Source organism: Periplaneta americana, chromosome 6 (genome assembly GCF_040183065.1).
Source record: "Periplaneta americana isolate PAMFEO1 chromosome 6, P.americana_PAMFEO1_priV1, whole genome shotgun sequence".
Lineage (NCBI taxonomy): Eukaryota > Metazoa > Arthropoda > Insecta > Blattodea > Blattidae > Periplaneta > Periplaneta americana.
This window is the reverse complement of record NC_091122.1, coordinates 120694891-120710294: the sequence shown is the minus strand read 5'-3', so window position 1 is coordinate 120710294 and position 15404 is coordinate 120694891.

Genomic DNA, 15404 nt, shown 5'->3' with positions numbered 1-15404 from the left:
TACATCTCGCCAAAATATTGTAAAAAATTGCAGAAAATTGTAAAAATTGTAGCAAATTACTAAACTGTAAAACTGTAAAAATTGTAAATATTGTAAAAATTGTAATTATAATATTGTAAAATTTTGACTTGTTCCACATCTTAAAGCTTCATTGCTCATGTAAGATCTATGGAATAGAATGAATGAATGAATGAATGAATGAATGAATGAATGAATGAATGAATGAATGAATGAATGAATGAATGAATGAATGGATGAAGGCTTGGTAAAAATTGATTATACTTGACTTGTCTGTGTACTGAATTTATGTCTAAAATTTATTTTTCACATTTAATTGTTTAGTTCATATATAACCGACTTAGTTAGATATTTGTTGTTAGTGTACTTTTAGTAGTAGTGGTGGTAACGGTGTATAAGCATTTAAAATTATTAAATTCTAGAAGTGGTTGCCGCCTAATTTCAATTCTTTAGAGACTATTTCCTACACTTTTAAGCCTATTTTAGGCACCTAAAATTACATTTTAACGACCTAAAAATCCGTACCCTAGTTATGACTAGACATTGGAAGTTAAGGCATTAAAAATGGTATTTTATATGCCTAAAAAGACTCTAAAACAACAAAAATAGGGCACTAAAAGTCATTGAAATTATATTGAATCACTCATTCATAAAGTAAACATCCATAAAACCATTAATAATTTAACAAAGTGCACTGGAAAAGTAGTTTCTCTGTTCTATGGACTCGTTTCACTTGTACTTATTCATCCACAACTTCACGTCCATAATTTGAGTTACAATAAACAACTTTTCAAGATTAACGCCCAAACTTCTGTCACGTTTATTGAACAAAATCAGTTTATATGCTGAAAAAGATCTCTCAACGTATACTGATGTGACTGGAGCACACTTAAACAGTGCCATCCTGGCTACATAATAATCGTTCCATTAGTAGTGAAAGCAGGAAATTCTGCTACCCATTGACGATATAAAGAAGCATTCAATGTTTTAAATTTTGGCATTTTTCACCTTACAACAGTACCCTCACAAAGACAATCCTAGACTGACTGCGTACTTCGTGTTCTCAACACAGTGCTGGAGTCAGAAGGACAAGGTCGATTTCGGAGTAAGCAAAACAACAATGCTGCGTTGCAACAGTGTGGCCCATATCTATGGCTACTATAAGAACTGCAATTTCCTTAGTTTCGAACGCAGAAATAAATGGTTTCCAAGACGTTAAGTCCATTGAAACCAAGTCCATATGACATGTCCTATAATATTTTTGTCCACTTTCATTCATGTCCACATTTTATGTGCGTCCATTTTCTCTCTTTTAACAACGAACACTCTATGCATACCTAACTTTGTAGTCTCTGTGGGTAAACACCTATCTTTAGTTCCAACTCACAAATTTTTCACTCAAAATATATTGTACTTGACTATGTGACTATTATTATCACTTTAATAACATATAACTCGCGATTACAAATCAACGAGTGGTGGGACAGGTCTGTGGATGCTTTCAATGCCGAGATATTACTGACAGCGGTCGCGCGGCACGGCTAATTTTATATGTAACTTCGAGATTCTCATGCCCATAGCAAAGAGGGGTGGCGTCATTGGGCGTGATCACACAAGTTACATTGGTTCATGACCAAACTACTAATAATTTTAGTATTCGGCTCTGGCTAATTTTGTTGCTACGGTAAGGATTTGAAATTCTGCCATTTTTTGTTTCACCACGAATCTCAGAACGAGATGCCCATACTTGGTAGAGGTAAGGACGTATTCTACTTCAAAACAAAGAATACGGAGAGCAGAGATGAGATTCTTTTATCGATCTTGTGATATGCAAGAGCTTACCGAATTAGAAATGGAGACATTAGGTAAATGTTGAACATATTCAACATTGTACATGAAATAAAAAATAGCTATAAAAAGTGACTGGGGATGAGGAACGAATGGATGACAAATTCCCTGAAGAACTTCACGATCAGCTACAGAAACGACACAAGAGAATGGATAGATGAGTTTCAGATACTTGAAGACAGAACAGGTTATAAGAAGACTGATTTACAGAGTTGATGATGACCATTATGGTGACAATGCATTACACTTACACTTCTTCTAGTAGCCCCTAGCTGTATTATACAGAGTGTAAGGGGTATAAGTGTCGTCCTTTTCACAGTCGTCGGGGACGGTCTACAGGATGAAAAAATGTCCATAGAACACAGGGTCAAAACTTGATAGTTTTCCCAGAAAAAAATATTTCTTCTCTCATTTTATTCGCGTTAAACTGCTTATATCGTTAGTAAAACTACGAAAACAATTACATCAGTAGGTATATCTAGCAAAGGTTAATGTTAGTTTAAATACATATTTGTGTTCTATTACGTTTTCGTGAAATTAAATAAAATTGCATGCTTAATTTTGTTAATATTCTGGCGTGAGAGACGTGGCAACGAGTTCAGCAGGCAGTACTCTGCACAGACATAAGTACGAGTCAGCTGAGTTCAAGCTCCCTGTCCATAGGTCTAGTGCCGAGCGGACAGTTCGCTACCAGGTGTTCGATAAACATCTTACAATGTCATTCACAGTTTAGGAATGTCATATGTTAGACTATTAATTTCTGGAGAAAGTCGTCATAATCCAAGTGAGGCAAGAAGATGTACCGTCAAAGTTTTCCGCAATGAAGGTTACCTAATCGGCGAACTTTTGTAGCGGTTTCTTAACGATTATTAGAAACTAGGAGTCTTTTTAAACCTCGTTTCGAAAATCACACAAACAGAAATTTCTTTAAAAATGACATTGTTTTATGGAAGCGGGAGAGATTAAAATGTTGCATTTGAAAAAAATGTTGGTGTGATATTGTGCAGTAACCCATTATTGTTTATTTTTTAGACGTACAATAAAAATTGGACCAATATTGCCAATATTATTAAATAAAAATGGAAATTTACCATGAAGTTCTATTAAAGAGATTGAAAGTTTGTATTTGCTGATCGTTTTATGTAAACAACGGTCCGCCTCTGCATTAGAACAGAGCATCTGTTTTGTACCGGTATGTCTGTTTCAGCTTGTGCTGTATTGTGTACTTGTAAAGTCCCTCTTCCCCATCCAGCATAACGTCTAATATTGTAAACTTTAATAATTAGTTAAATATTGCGATTAGAAAAAAAACTGTAAGGCCATTTTTCTTCCTTATGACATGAACAATCATCAGGTAAAATAATGGAACTTATAACCCTTACACCCTGTATACCTGGTGGGGTGGAATTGTGGAAGAGAAGGCCTGATGGCCATAACTCCACCGGAATGAATGAATGGATGAATGCCCAGAAAGTGCCTAGATGCATGGATCCGTCCAGTGTTCAGCTCATGAAAAGCCAAACCAAAGCTGGGTGTATGTAGTTTGTTTTTCTTTTATTTGTCCTTCGTTTTCTTAGAAACCATAGGCCATGTTAACCACATGAGTTGGGAGACCTATTACCCCTGACTTTACTGTTTCTTTACACCCGTAATACGGTAACAACTAAGAGCCCAATGATGGTAGTACATAGCGGGCTTCAGGTTAGGAATTTTGTTTTTCCCTGAAATGGCATGATACAGTTAAATAGATTTGGCTCAGATTAAAACCATCATAACTGTTTCAACGTATGCATTAAAAGGATAAAAAGACAAATGAAGCCTAACTTTGCTTTCAGACTCTGTCATGTGGACATCCATATTTATACGCCGTGGACTGTAATTTGCTTACCAGGCTGTGCGATATTTGAAAGTAATATGTGATGATGGGGCTACTGTGCACTGTCGATTGCATACGTATAACGGGGTATTGTTTCAGCGTAGGGCTGATGGTCTATTTAAAAGGTATTAAATCAGAATTTGCATGGTAAGTAGAAATACTTGTATACGGATCAGAGACCACTAAAACCTCTCAGCCCTCACCAAAACACAATGCTTATCTACTGCATGATCTAGCACTCATAGGTACTGCTTTAACAACCCTTTTAAAGTGCAGAGGCTATTTTGAGTCCACGTAAAGATGATATGGCTCTGTATTTATATTTAGCTTACATTTGGGATGACTGTGACAGTAAACTTATACATGGGTTAACATGTTGGTCTTTTTATGCGCCTAATTCCTCAAGTTTCGTAAGTCTTAACTAGGACCTTGATATTCATATCCTAAAAACTACTAAATACACATGCAAATATGCTCTTAAAAGTGAAAATATGCCAATAATTATGCACTAATAAATGAAGAGAAATTACGTTTCCTGTAACAGCGCTTACTTACGTGTAGCTTTTACAGAACCCGGAGGTTCATTGCCGCCCTCACATAAGCCCGCCATCAGTCCCTATCCTGAGCAAGATTAATTCAGTCCCTACCATTATATCCCACCTCCCTCAAATCCATTTTAATATTATCCTTGCACCTACGTCTCGGCCTCCTCAAAGGTCTTTTTCCCTCCAACCTCCCAACTAACACCTACTTTAATGCAAACAATGGCATCACATTGATTAAAATTTGGTTTGATTCCAAATCATTCTAAAACTACGGTTGTACCATTTTCGTTAACATCTGTTGGTATGAAATCTCCTAATTTTGCTCTTGTGTTTAAAAATTCATACATCCAATATTTTTCTTCTAATAGTTGTAACTGTCCTATTCTAAATGAATCTCCTCAAGTTAAGTATCTCGAAATAATAATCGACCAACATTTACGTTGGGATAAACATGTTCTTTTTCTGTGCAATAGATTAAGAAAAATTATTCACTATTTTGTCATCCTACGAAATTACTTGACTGTCCATACTTTAAGACTGATTTATCTAGCATTAGTACAAGCTATATTACAATACGGCATTATAGGTTAGTGTAGTACTTATAGTACCTCCCTCATGCCAATAACTCTGATACAGAAAAGAATAATAAAAAATGCCTTAATAAACTCTTCATTATCCTTCAGAGCTGCTGTATTCAGAATTTAAAGTATCTGACTTCCATCAAATTTATAACAATGTATTACTGAATTTCGTACATAAAAACCGAAACATATTTATTTATATTCTCACAAATTAATATAAGATCAGACAACATATGCTTGACAGTACCTAAATGTACTACAAGTGTAGCATATAATCACAGTAGCAACTTCGGTCCAAGGCTTTATAACATGATAATAGTTAAATTCCTAAACATACACTTTGTTAATGCTCATTATTTAAAAAAATCTATTAAATTGCTGATAACAGAGAAAATTTGAAGTTCAATTATTGTTATATATGTTTTTTCTTCTTATTTATTTGTTTTATTACTTTTTACTCTGTTATTCAATAAAATGTCTTAAGATTAACTCATGTGGAATGCCCCCTGAGAACGAGTATGTAACTTACTCTTTCTGAGGGTGCTATAGAGTTCTTATATAAAAGTCAGTAAGTATCTTTGTTCTGGCAATAAAGTATTATTATTATTATTATTATTATTATTATTATTATTATTATTATTATTATATGCATTTCTGGATTCGTCCATACGTGCTACATGCCCTGATCATCTCAAAGATTTGGATTTAATGTTCGTAATTATGTCAGGTGAAGAATACAATGCGTGCAGTTCTGCGTTGTGTAACTTTCTCCATTCTCCTGTAACTTCATCCCTCTTAACCCCAAATATTTTCATAAGAATCTTATTCTCAAACACCCTTAGTCTGTGTTCCTCTCTCATAGTGAGAGTCCAAGTTTTATAACTATACGGAACAACCGGTAATATAGCTATTTTACAAATTCTAACTTCCAGCTTTTTCGAGAGCGGACTGGGTGACAAAAGCTTCTCAACCGAATAATAACAGGCATTTCCCATAGATATTCTGCGTTTTATTTTCTCCCGAGTGTCCTTTATATTTGTTACTGTTACTCAAAGATATTTTAATTTTTTCACCTCTTCAAAGGACAAATTTCCAATTTTTATATTTCCATTTCGTATTATGTTCTGGTCACGAGACATAATCACATACTTTGTGTTTTCGGGAACGGTACAAATGCTAATCAGTATGAATTTGCATTATTTCTTAGACTCCTTAGAGTCCGAAGCAGTAGAGGTTTCGTTGTCTAAAATCAGCGAATAGTTGCAGTTCACAACCAACGTGTGGCTGAGGTTATCAATTGGGAAACTGCTTCTGTTGCCCCGGAAGAAGCTTTTGTATCGTAAAACTTATTCTGGCATATTTAAATTATGTTAATTGTTCTGCAAATCTTTTGATGCGATGGAGGATTTTTCTTGGAGAATGTCTGAAATATCACACAATTTTTTTAACGTTAGTCTTTTTTCATTACATTTTACCCTACACTGCTAGGAAGAGAACTCAGATTATATTTATTTTCTTATAAAGCGGCTAGTGGCACATGTAAGGGAATGCCAACAGTTTCCAGTGTCGCGATTGCTTTTTGTAAACTGAAAGAATGAGTAGATTTAAATGCAAAATTTCCTTCCAAATGATTGTTTGCCAGTATAGTTTGAGTTATCTCAATACGACCAGCATTATTCGAGTCCAACAAATTAACAATCTCTTTAACTTGTACATGCTGAGCACAATACAAGGCAGCATAGAACCACGTTCCCCATCTGGTTAACGCTGGTACAGGTGGAAGTGGAATATTAGATGCTATTGATCTCAATAACTAAACTCTTCGATGGGAATTTAGCAAACATTTTCTTGTGAGAACACTGAAGTCAAAGACCTAGAACGTGAAGTTTGATTGTTCGTATTTCATCATGGTGATTCACACATACTTACCTCCACGTAGCTCCCCGCTTTTTGCATTTACGAGGGGAAAAATCTTGTAAATCTGATAAAATGCCCCGTATATGTCTTAAAGTATTGAAAATATTATGCATTTATAAAAATTACGAAAACACACACTTAAATGCAAAACAAAAGTATGCTTAATAAACTAAAAAATTGATATACACATCTGGCTTTCAAGTAAAGCTCTCTGTGAAACAGACTTGAATAATTTCAAGGGAAAAATAGTTCCGGAGCCGGGTATTGATCCCGGGAGCCTTCGCTTAGCGCATGAATGCTCTACCGACTGAGCTACCCAGGAACTATACCCGACACTGTCCCAATTTTTCCCCTTTATATCCACACAACTCAGGTGTGCTGACAGGGCGCCAGAAACCCAATTTTGAGTGCACACAAACCCTGTGTGACTTGTATTGTGGTTTTCCGTTAACGTACCTACAGTGACGTACATATTATGCAGATCTGGTTTTCAGATAAAGCTCCCTGTGAAGCAGACCTGAATTGATAATTCGTACAGTTAAGCATATAGTTATACCCTCCAGGAAGAAAACATGCAAATGCTAACTTCCGGGCCCTAGTCATAAACTTGATGAGCTGTGTTTTGGAACTTTCGAAACAAAGCTAACACGAGTTCTACTTTTTCAGGGGCGAGCTAAAATTTTATCTGTGTATACTATATATTTTATGTTACAAGTAGGCCTATTAGTAAAATAAAAAAAAAAATGAAATAAAAAAATATGAGTTATATTTTCGCAATTCGAGCATCGGTGATGGCTAAAGGTAGTCTTACAGACCTGTAGAGACCTCTTTTTGAGTAAAGTAGAAAACCTGGGTAGTTAACTGAAGTAAATTAGCATGACATCCTTTCTTATTTAACGACAAGAATCTTTCGCGCACCGTAAACCTAGGTCAAGGATTGACAAACGACTATAATGAATTGAAATAAAATGGGAAATCTACTGTAAATATTCCGAGAGAATCTGCCTTGAAGACACACTCATGAGCTCTTAAACGATGATTCTACCTAGTTCGACACGGTTAAAAAAACCAACAGTGTTATTAGTGGTGCGTAAAAGACATAGCGAAAAGTTCATAGCACAGATTTTTCCCTGTGGTATCAGACAGTTGAGGATTATGTCATGTCCAAGATTTGGACAAGTTACTAGGGAATACTCTGTACCATTCTGATAAAACAATGGCCTAGACAGTACATAATGTACCGACGTACACGCAAGTCTGTAAACAAATTATGATTACTCCTGCCAATTAAACTGTTTGTTTTGCAACATAACTGTTGAATATTTAAATCTGCGAACGATTAATAATGTAGACTTGAGCAATATTTGTGCAATTTCCCAACCGAGAGAGTACACAAAAATTACAAATTACATGCATGTCGGTTATTATGGATAACAGGCAATGATTTAACGCCCCTCTTCAACTATAATGAGCATTCACAAAAGATGCGGCAAGTTTATAATGAAGAAAAAAAAAGTATAAAATTGCAGGGATAACTGACGTACTCTGGAAAATTCTAGTCCATAGCCACTTCAGTATTAAATCTTTAATACTGAACCAGAGTGCCTTTCCTGAGCTGTCAGATAACTTAGCTGCGATTGGTTCCACAAAAATCTATAGGTCTTTCGTTATCTCGTGCGTAGTAAGAAGCTTATGATGGGGGAAATGAGCTAGCTAGCTAGCTACAAGTAGAAGCGTAGCGAGGGGGGGAAGTTTCTCAGTCTAATTTCTTCTTCCCCTGACGTGCAGGTAGGTTTCACAAGATAACGAATGGCCTATAACCATTAACAAAAATCAATTAGAATCATCACTGCAATAAATGTTGCAGTCTAAATATTATATACGAGGGAAGTCGGTTAAATTTTTCGCTCATTACAGGTAGTAACAGTATTTCCAGTCTTTTGCGTGAGGAAAGCGCTGCTATTTTATATGAGGTAATATTAATTTTGAAACAGTATCAGTTGATGACTCGCAAAGAACAAATTCCTACAAGAGAAGTCAAAGGGACATTCTTGCTAACCGAACCAAAATGGTGGCGGTACCATCCACATTTACTTGGCAAGAGCGTATCAAGATTTTCCCTTCTTTTGATGTAATATTAACCTAGAAGATCTCAAACTTTTTATTTACGTACGTTTGAGCTGTATATTTCTACTAGACAAAGACAGTCTTGGGAACTTTATTCTAAAACTTCTTCGTGCTTTTGTTGCGGGCTTTTTCTAATGTAAACAAATTACATTAAGGAAAGTAAACTACCAGTGCAACTACCTCGAAAACTATCCAAACCAAACTAAATTCAGTATAAAAAAGAAAGCAAAAAAAAAAAAAAAAAAACAAAAACAAGGCAGCCACATAAAACTAAACAAAATACTGCCATAGGTGCGGTAATTTACCCTAGGTTTTTCCGATATTCAACAAATATGATTCCCTCAGCGTGTCCGTCAGAAGTCATCAGCCATTTTTTATGTCACTTCGTCGTATCTGGTCCCCTCAAACGCAGCGGCAAGCAATAATGTAATACTTTGGCAGAAAATTAATAATCCGGTCACAAAAGTAAAATATCAATCAACTAGCTTCGTATCCTAAATTGGAATTTATCGTGTGTGTGATTTCCCTAACAAAGGAAACTTGAACAATATAGGCTAAGTCCTGAATCATCTTTAGTGCTCATCTGTAGCTCAGCGCTAGCCTTGCGACCAGGCGGCCCGGACTCGATCCCCGTTTAGGCCATGATAGAATTTGTGATAGAAGCCGTTCCACGATAGTTGAAGCATGATCCTGGATGCGCTGTGGACGAAAATGCGTCTACTCCGTAAGATTTCCTCGTGCTGCCGCCCACGTAACCTGCGCGAGATGACAAGGTCACTGCTTCAACTACTAGAGACAATACGTAGCGGGGGGTATTTCTCGAATTTCATCGTGTCATTTCGCCAACACTCTTCACCTCTTCCTCATTTATTAGTTCAAAAAATGTTGGGGTAAAAGATTCTGGGGATAGTAGGGTTTCTGACATTGATACAGAATTCAAGGGATTTTGACTCCGGGCCCCGGTTACTCGTATGAGGACGCAACCTTGCTGTGTTGTGGATGATGAAGGTAGTCCACCTGTCGGCGTCGGATTCGCAGATACCATTGTCGTACTTATAACCATGACAAATAGGGTAAAGGTTGATAATATTGTGATATGAGTAATATTGTGATAGTTTTTCTTTTTGAGAATTTATTACAATTTTACTGAGCGAGAGGAGGACCGGTTTTTTGCGTCAACGTATTAAGGGAATGTTCGTGGACAAGTTGCTGCACAAAACCGGTTCTTCTCTCGCTCAGTAAAATTGTGATGAATTCTCAAATAGAACTATCACAATATTACTCGTACCACAGTATTAGGCCTACCAACCTTTACTGGTAAGGACGCATAATGAATAACAGTAAAGTCTAAGTGCATGAATCCATTTTGGATGTTTATACACGTCATTTAAATATGCGTAAGAAATGAACTACAAAATACAAATGGGTAGAAACGCATCTGTAATTTAATGTTTTCTATTGCATGAAAAGGGATTCTTCTTACAATTATTAAGGGATTTGAATCCTGTTTTCGGAGTCAACAGCCGATAATGTGGTTGTTTTGTTAATGGAGAAAATATATGAAGAGTCCACTGCAAGAATGATGGATGTTACTTTCTTGTCGAAAATGAACCAAGACTGTCAATGCATAGCTTAAGACATATAGAATGTACATACAGAGTTATATGGCATTAGCACTGATACTCAGTGTCCAGTAATGATCAGAAAATCACAGTTAAGCTTTGAGCGCTAAGCATTTAAAACTTTCAATTGCTTCTCCTGCAAAATGTATTCCAAATGACATCCATCATTCTTGCAGTGGACTCTTCACATTTGACTGAAAATATTTGCAATTTGGATGAATGTTTAGCTTGTCAGTAATCCGTATCAAGATACTTTTTGCAATGACTGACAGCTTGAGTTTCGGATAGCATCCAGTGTTCCTTCCAGCCTCAATCGAGATGCTACAAAGTGCTGAACTATAAAAAATGTCGTGGGGATTGAAGAAGAGTTTGAGTTAAGAGTATCTATATGTGTTCAACCCCTTTTCAACTTCCTTCCGGGAGAAGCCAGCCTAAGATATCCATAGGAACTCTAAAATGCATCGACCTCGTCTGAGTTAGCACTCACGGAACTTTGGACTCGGAAAGCATGAAACCCACTAATCACAGAACTACTAAATAATTTATATCAACATTTCCAGCTTTAAATTTCATTTAATACTGAAAGTGCCATTTTATATGAAATATACTTCTGCATATACACGGATCAGAGGCTGGCTATATTTCGTTATATATATTGTGCAGATGAATGCGATATTATGGAAAAAATTTCCACGAATGCCAACTATTTTCATATCACTGGTAACCTAGTAACGACTCTTCTATATATTAGTATTGAATGCTTAATAAATTTACCACAGTGGAAAAAGGGGCGTGTCCAAATTATTTAGATTCAAATCAAATTGCCTTACAACCTTCCCACCCCCTATTAAACTGCAGTCAATTAAACGTGCGGTGTGTGACATAGTACTTTATGCGCGTTTCATTATCGGGGGTTAATCTATTGATCGATTTAAACCAAAATCCGACTCTTTTTTTTTTGTTCAAAAAGAGTGGGGGTTAATTAGATCGTCTACTGTTTTCGAAGTGGGGTGGAAGGTTGGAGTATACCATCCAGCTACGAGAGGTTTGAGTAGTGCTATACAAGGATTAGAGTATTGAATTTGTTATCTGGGATGCAAGCTCTCACTTATTGGAGAGAGTACTTTTATTAGAGTCACGGAAAAAGTGAAAATTCAGGTGCGGCCCAATTTCGAGTGTTTTCAGTGGAATATATTTGCGCCATTAATAAACTGCATCGTCGGCTTTTCACACCCGAAACCGGGTTCAAATCCCTCACTTGTTGGAGAATGACCTCTTTTTCAATAACTGAACACACGATATTTCAGATGTGTTCAAGTTTTCACCAAATATAGGTATATCGTAAACAGAACTACTACAGCCTCGAATTTTCACGATCGGTCAGCCGCACAGTGTGCAATAACGCAAATCTAGCTGGAAAAAATTAATAACTTCTCTGCATTCCAATTTATTGTTATGAAACTTTGTACAGACCTTATAAATAGCACAGATTTTTTTGTATACAAACTCTGGCTACTTTTGTGTACGAGGAACTACTGCTTTATAGGGGATGGTTTCAGAATAAAATAATAACTTCTCTCTTATCTAACAGATTTTTATGAAACAGTGTATGGAAGTTACAGGTAGAATATATTTTTTGTGTACCAACTATATTTACGGTTCCATAAGAGGAAGTACCTCTTTACAGGGTGTGCATTTACGCAAAATTAACTTCTCTCCTACATAACATACTTTTATGAAACTTTATACAGGAGTTACAGGTATCATATATTTTTATGTACAAATTCTGATTACATCTGTATGCTACAGAAGACCTAATTGTTGTACAAAGTTTCATAAAAATATATTACATAGGAGAAAAGTTATTAATTTTGTCTAAATGCACCACTATAAAGGGATAGTTTCTATTATGAAACATACTCAGACTTCCTAGACAAAAAATAAAATATTCCTCCTGCAACTTCTGCCGTATATAAAGTTTCATAAAAATCTGTTAGATAGGAGAGAAGTTATTAATTTTGTTTAAGTGCACCTGCTATAAAGGCGTAATTTTTATTGTGTAAACGAAACAAGAGTTTGTACACAAAACATGTGTAACACCTGTAAGGCATAGGCCTATACAAAGTTTCATAACAATCCGTTGGAATGCAGAAAAGTTATTAATTTTGTCCAGCTAGTGATTTGCGTTCTGATTCACTGTGCGTTTATTAAGCATAGATAAAAATATGTCCAATGTATTTTTAACCTGGTGTGAATAATTTTGCAGGCCTAAAACACTCACAAGTGATTAAAAACTTCCTTATTCCATGATTCTTTTCTGCTGTTTAAGCCAAATTTGGAATAGTTACCGTATGCCCCATCACTGAAAAAAAAATTACTGATAAATGCGCAAGAACGCGCAAACTTTAAAACGATTCAACACTCTAAAGGATGCTGTATTAAATGGTAAAAAAATTGTTGTAACCGGACGTGACCGGATATATTAAAACTCACATTAAACTTGGAGAACTTTAAAATATTTTTTTTTCAATTGTAATGTTTAAACCCTTCTGTAAGAAGAATAATACTTTACAAACTTGCAATTGAAGGTATATTAGTAAGAACGTACCTATCTGAACAGATTGCATGCCTCACAACACAATGAATCACTAACAATTGGCTCTTTTTCACCCACATAGTGAGCCTCTCTGTCCACGGCTGAACAGGAGCGAGAAGTGTTAGGAAGAACTCATTGTTCATACCCTCTAAATATAGCTTGCCGCTGATAAAACAGTAAAAGCTACTCCTCACAACATTCTCCAAATGTTAAAGAACATGAATTCATATTCACCTATGCCTAACTAAACAAGTCGGAATTTGATTTTTGTCCACCTAGATTGGGAAAATTGCACACTGTGAGCCGGGTTGAAATCCCGCATTTATTTCAAATAAAGATAATCCTTTTGAAGTAACGCAAATGGAAAATCACAGCTGGAAACTACAAACACGACAAATAATTTGCTTCCCAATTTGAAGTGTTTTGAACCAAATTGAGCACTTAACGAAACAATTAGGGTAAGGTTGCCTAATTTCGTGACATGTTTAATAAAGTCTATATTTATACCAAACTTCTACTAAAAATTTTCAAATAACACCTAAATGTTATTTGGACCTTTAACTACAGTTTTTACAACATTCAGTGTCAACAATTTCACAAGTTTGGTATATAATATATGATTCTTCGTTGTTATACAGTGGCTCCTAAATCCGTGACAGGGATCCAAATTCCGTGATAGTGGTTTCTTAATTCCGTGAGTGATATCCTAATTCCGTGATACTGAAATAACCCTCATAACTGCGCAGAAAATAAACGTGTATTTGGAGAAACACTTTAAAGTCATGGTATATTGTTTTAATATGGATTAAGTAAGAAATTACAACATATAAAAAGGGCCCAAGTGACACATTTCATAGAAAATACTTGTGTAACTACAGGAATATATATTACATATTAATATATTATAAACAAAATAAACTGAGAGTTAAATTCAATACAAAATTAAGTTTGAATAAAGTGAATTATAACACAATTATTTCTCATTATTTATATTCCTAAAACAGCATTAATTAAGTTAAATATATGCCCTATTATTTTATTATAATTATAATTGATGATTTCTATAACTTATTTCTATTATTATTTCCACGAACTATTTTCTTTCACAGACATTAATTTTCACAATTTAGCGATGGCATCACTGGTCGAGTGAGCCAGGAAGGAGAAATATGAAAATAAATCCGAAAATGGGAAAGCTCCTGTAGCATTTTTATTGTCTTACAATGTTTAAATAATCATACACATTGATTCAGCTGACTATAATCTACAGTAATATATCATTTTTTATAATACTATATTAATTCTTACCTCAAATATAAAATGTTTCTTCAGGAGTGGTCACAAGAGAAAGAAAAACTTACTGGTCAATCATCTTTCACTGAACAAAAGCATCTGCAGTCGACTGCTTCTATTCAAAAGGCGGGTAGTCAATAGAATTGAAAAGAAGACATCTCCCGGCATCTGTTAGGTATTTCAAAAACTTAGAAGTCAGAGACCACAACACCATGGCAGTCAATTGAAATTTTATCACGGGATTAGGGGTATCACGGAATTAGGCACCTTTACTCTATAGTGTCAGCTGATCACACCGGATACCCGGGTTCAAGTACCTGTTTCTCTAGTCCTTAAAAAATACGACAATACAGCTGCGTCCAAATTTATATTACGCTCAGTCATATGTTCATTCATTCATAGTGTTCTGTCCAAGGACAGGTCTTTCACTGCAAACCCGGCAACTTCCTTTTCTGCAAACGAATTTCGTATAGGGTACGCATGATATTGCAGATGAATCCCAACATGGCGCTTTCTCCTTTCTTTAGAAGATATCGGCGTAGCTTCGGTCCGTGAGGAAGGTCATAGACTGATCTACTCATTTTACCTTGTATCTGCGATGAAAACCTGAAAGCTATGTTACATATCACGAGACAACAGTATTGAAATGTGTTTGTTGCCGTCGCTACTAAGAATAGAGAAATATTGAGTCAAGAGTTGAAAAAAGTATGTAACCGACACAACAACAACATTTTAGGGTGAATAAGTCTAAGTCCGAGAAACGAACAACACAAGTCCCTCGCTTCGTCGCAGCTGTTATTTTTCGTCGTTTTCTGCTGCATCTCTATCGCTTGGCCGAGGTCAATGAAACAATTTTAGATTTCATCAGACTCTGCTATATTCGCCCCGTCGTCTCATTTTGCAATTCTGATAATATTTTCGCTTCAAATAGCCCAAATTTTCCAAAGTGAATTAATGTTTTAAGAATTTCGGATAGACCTC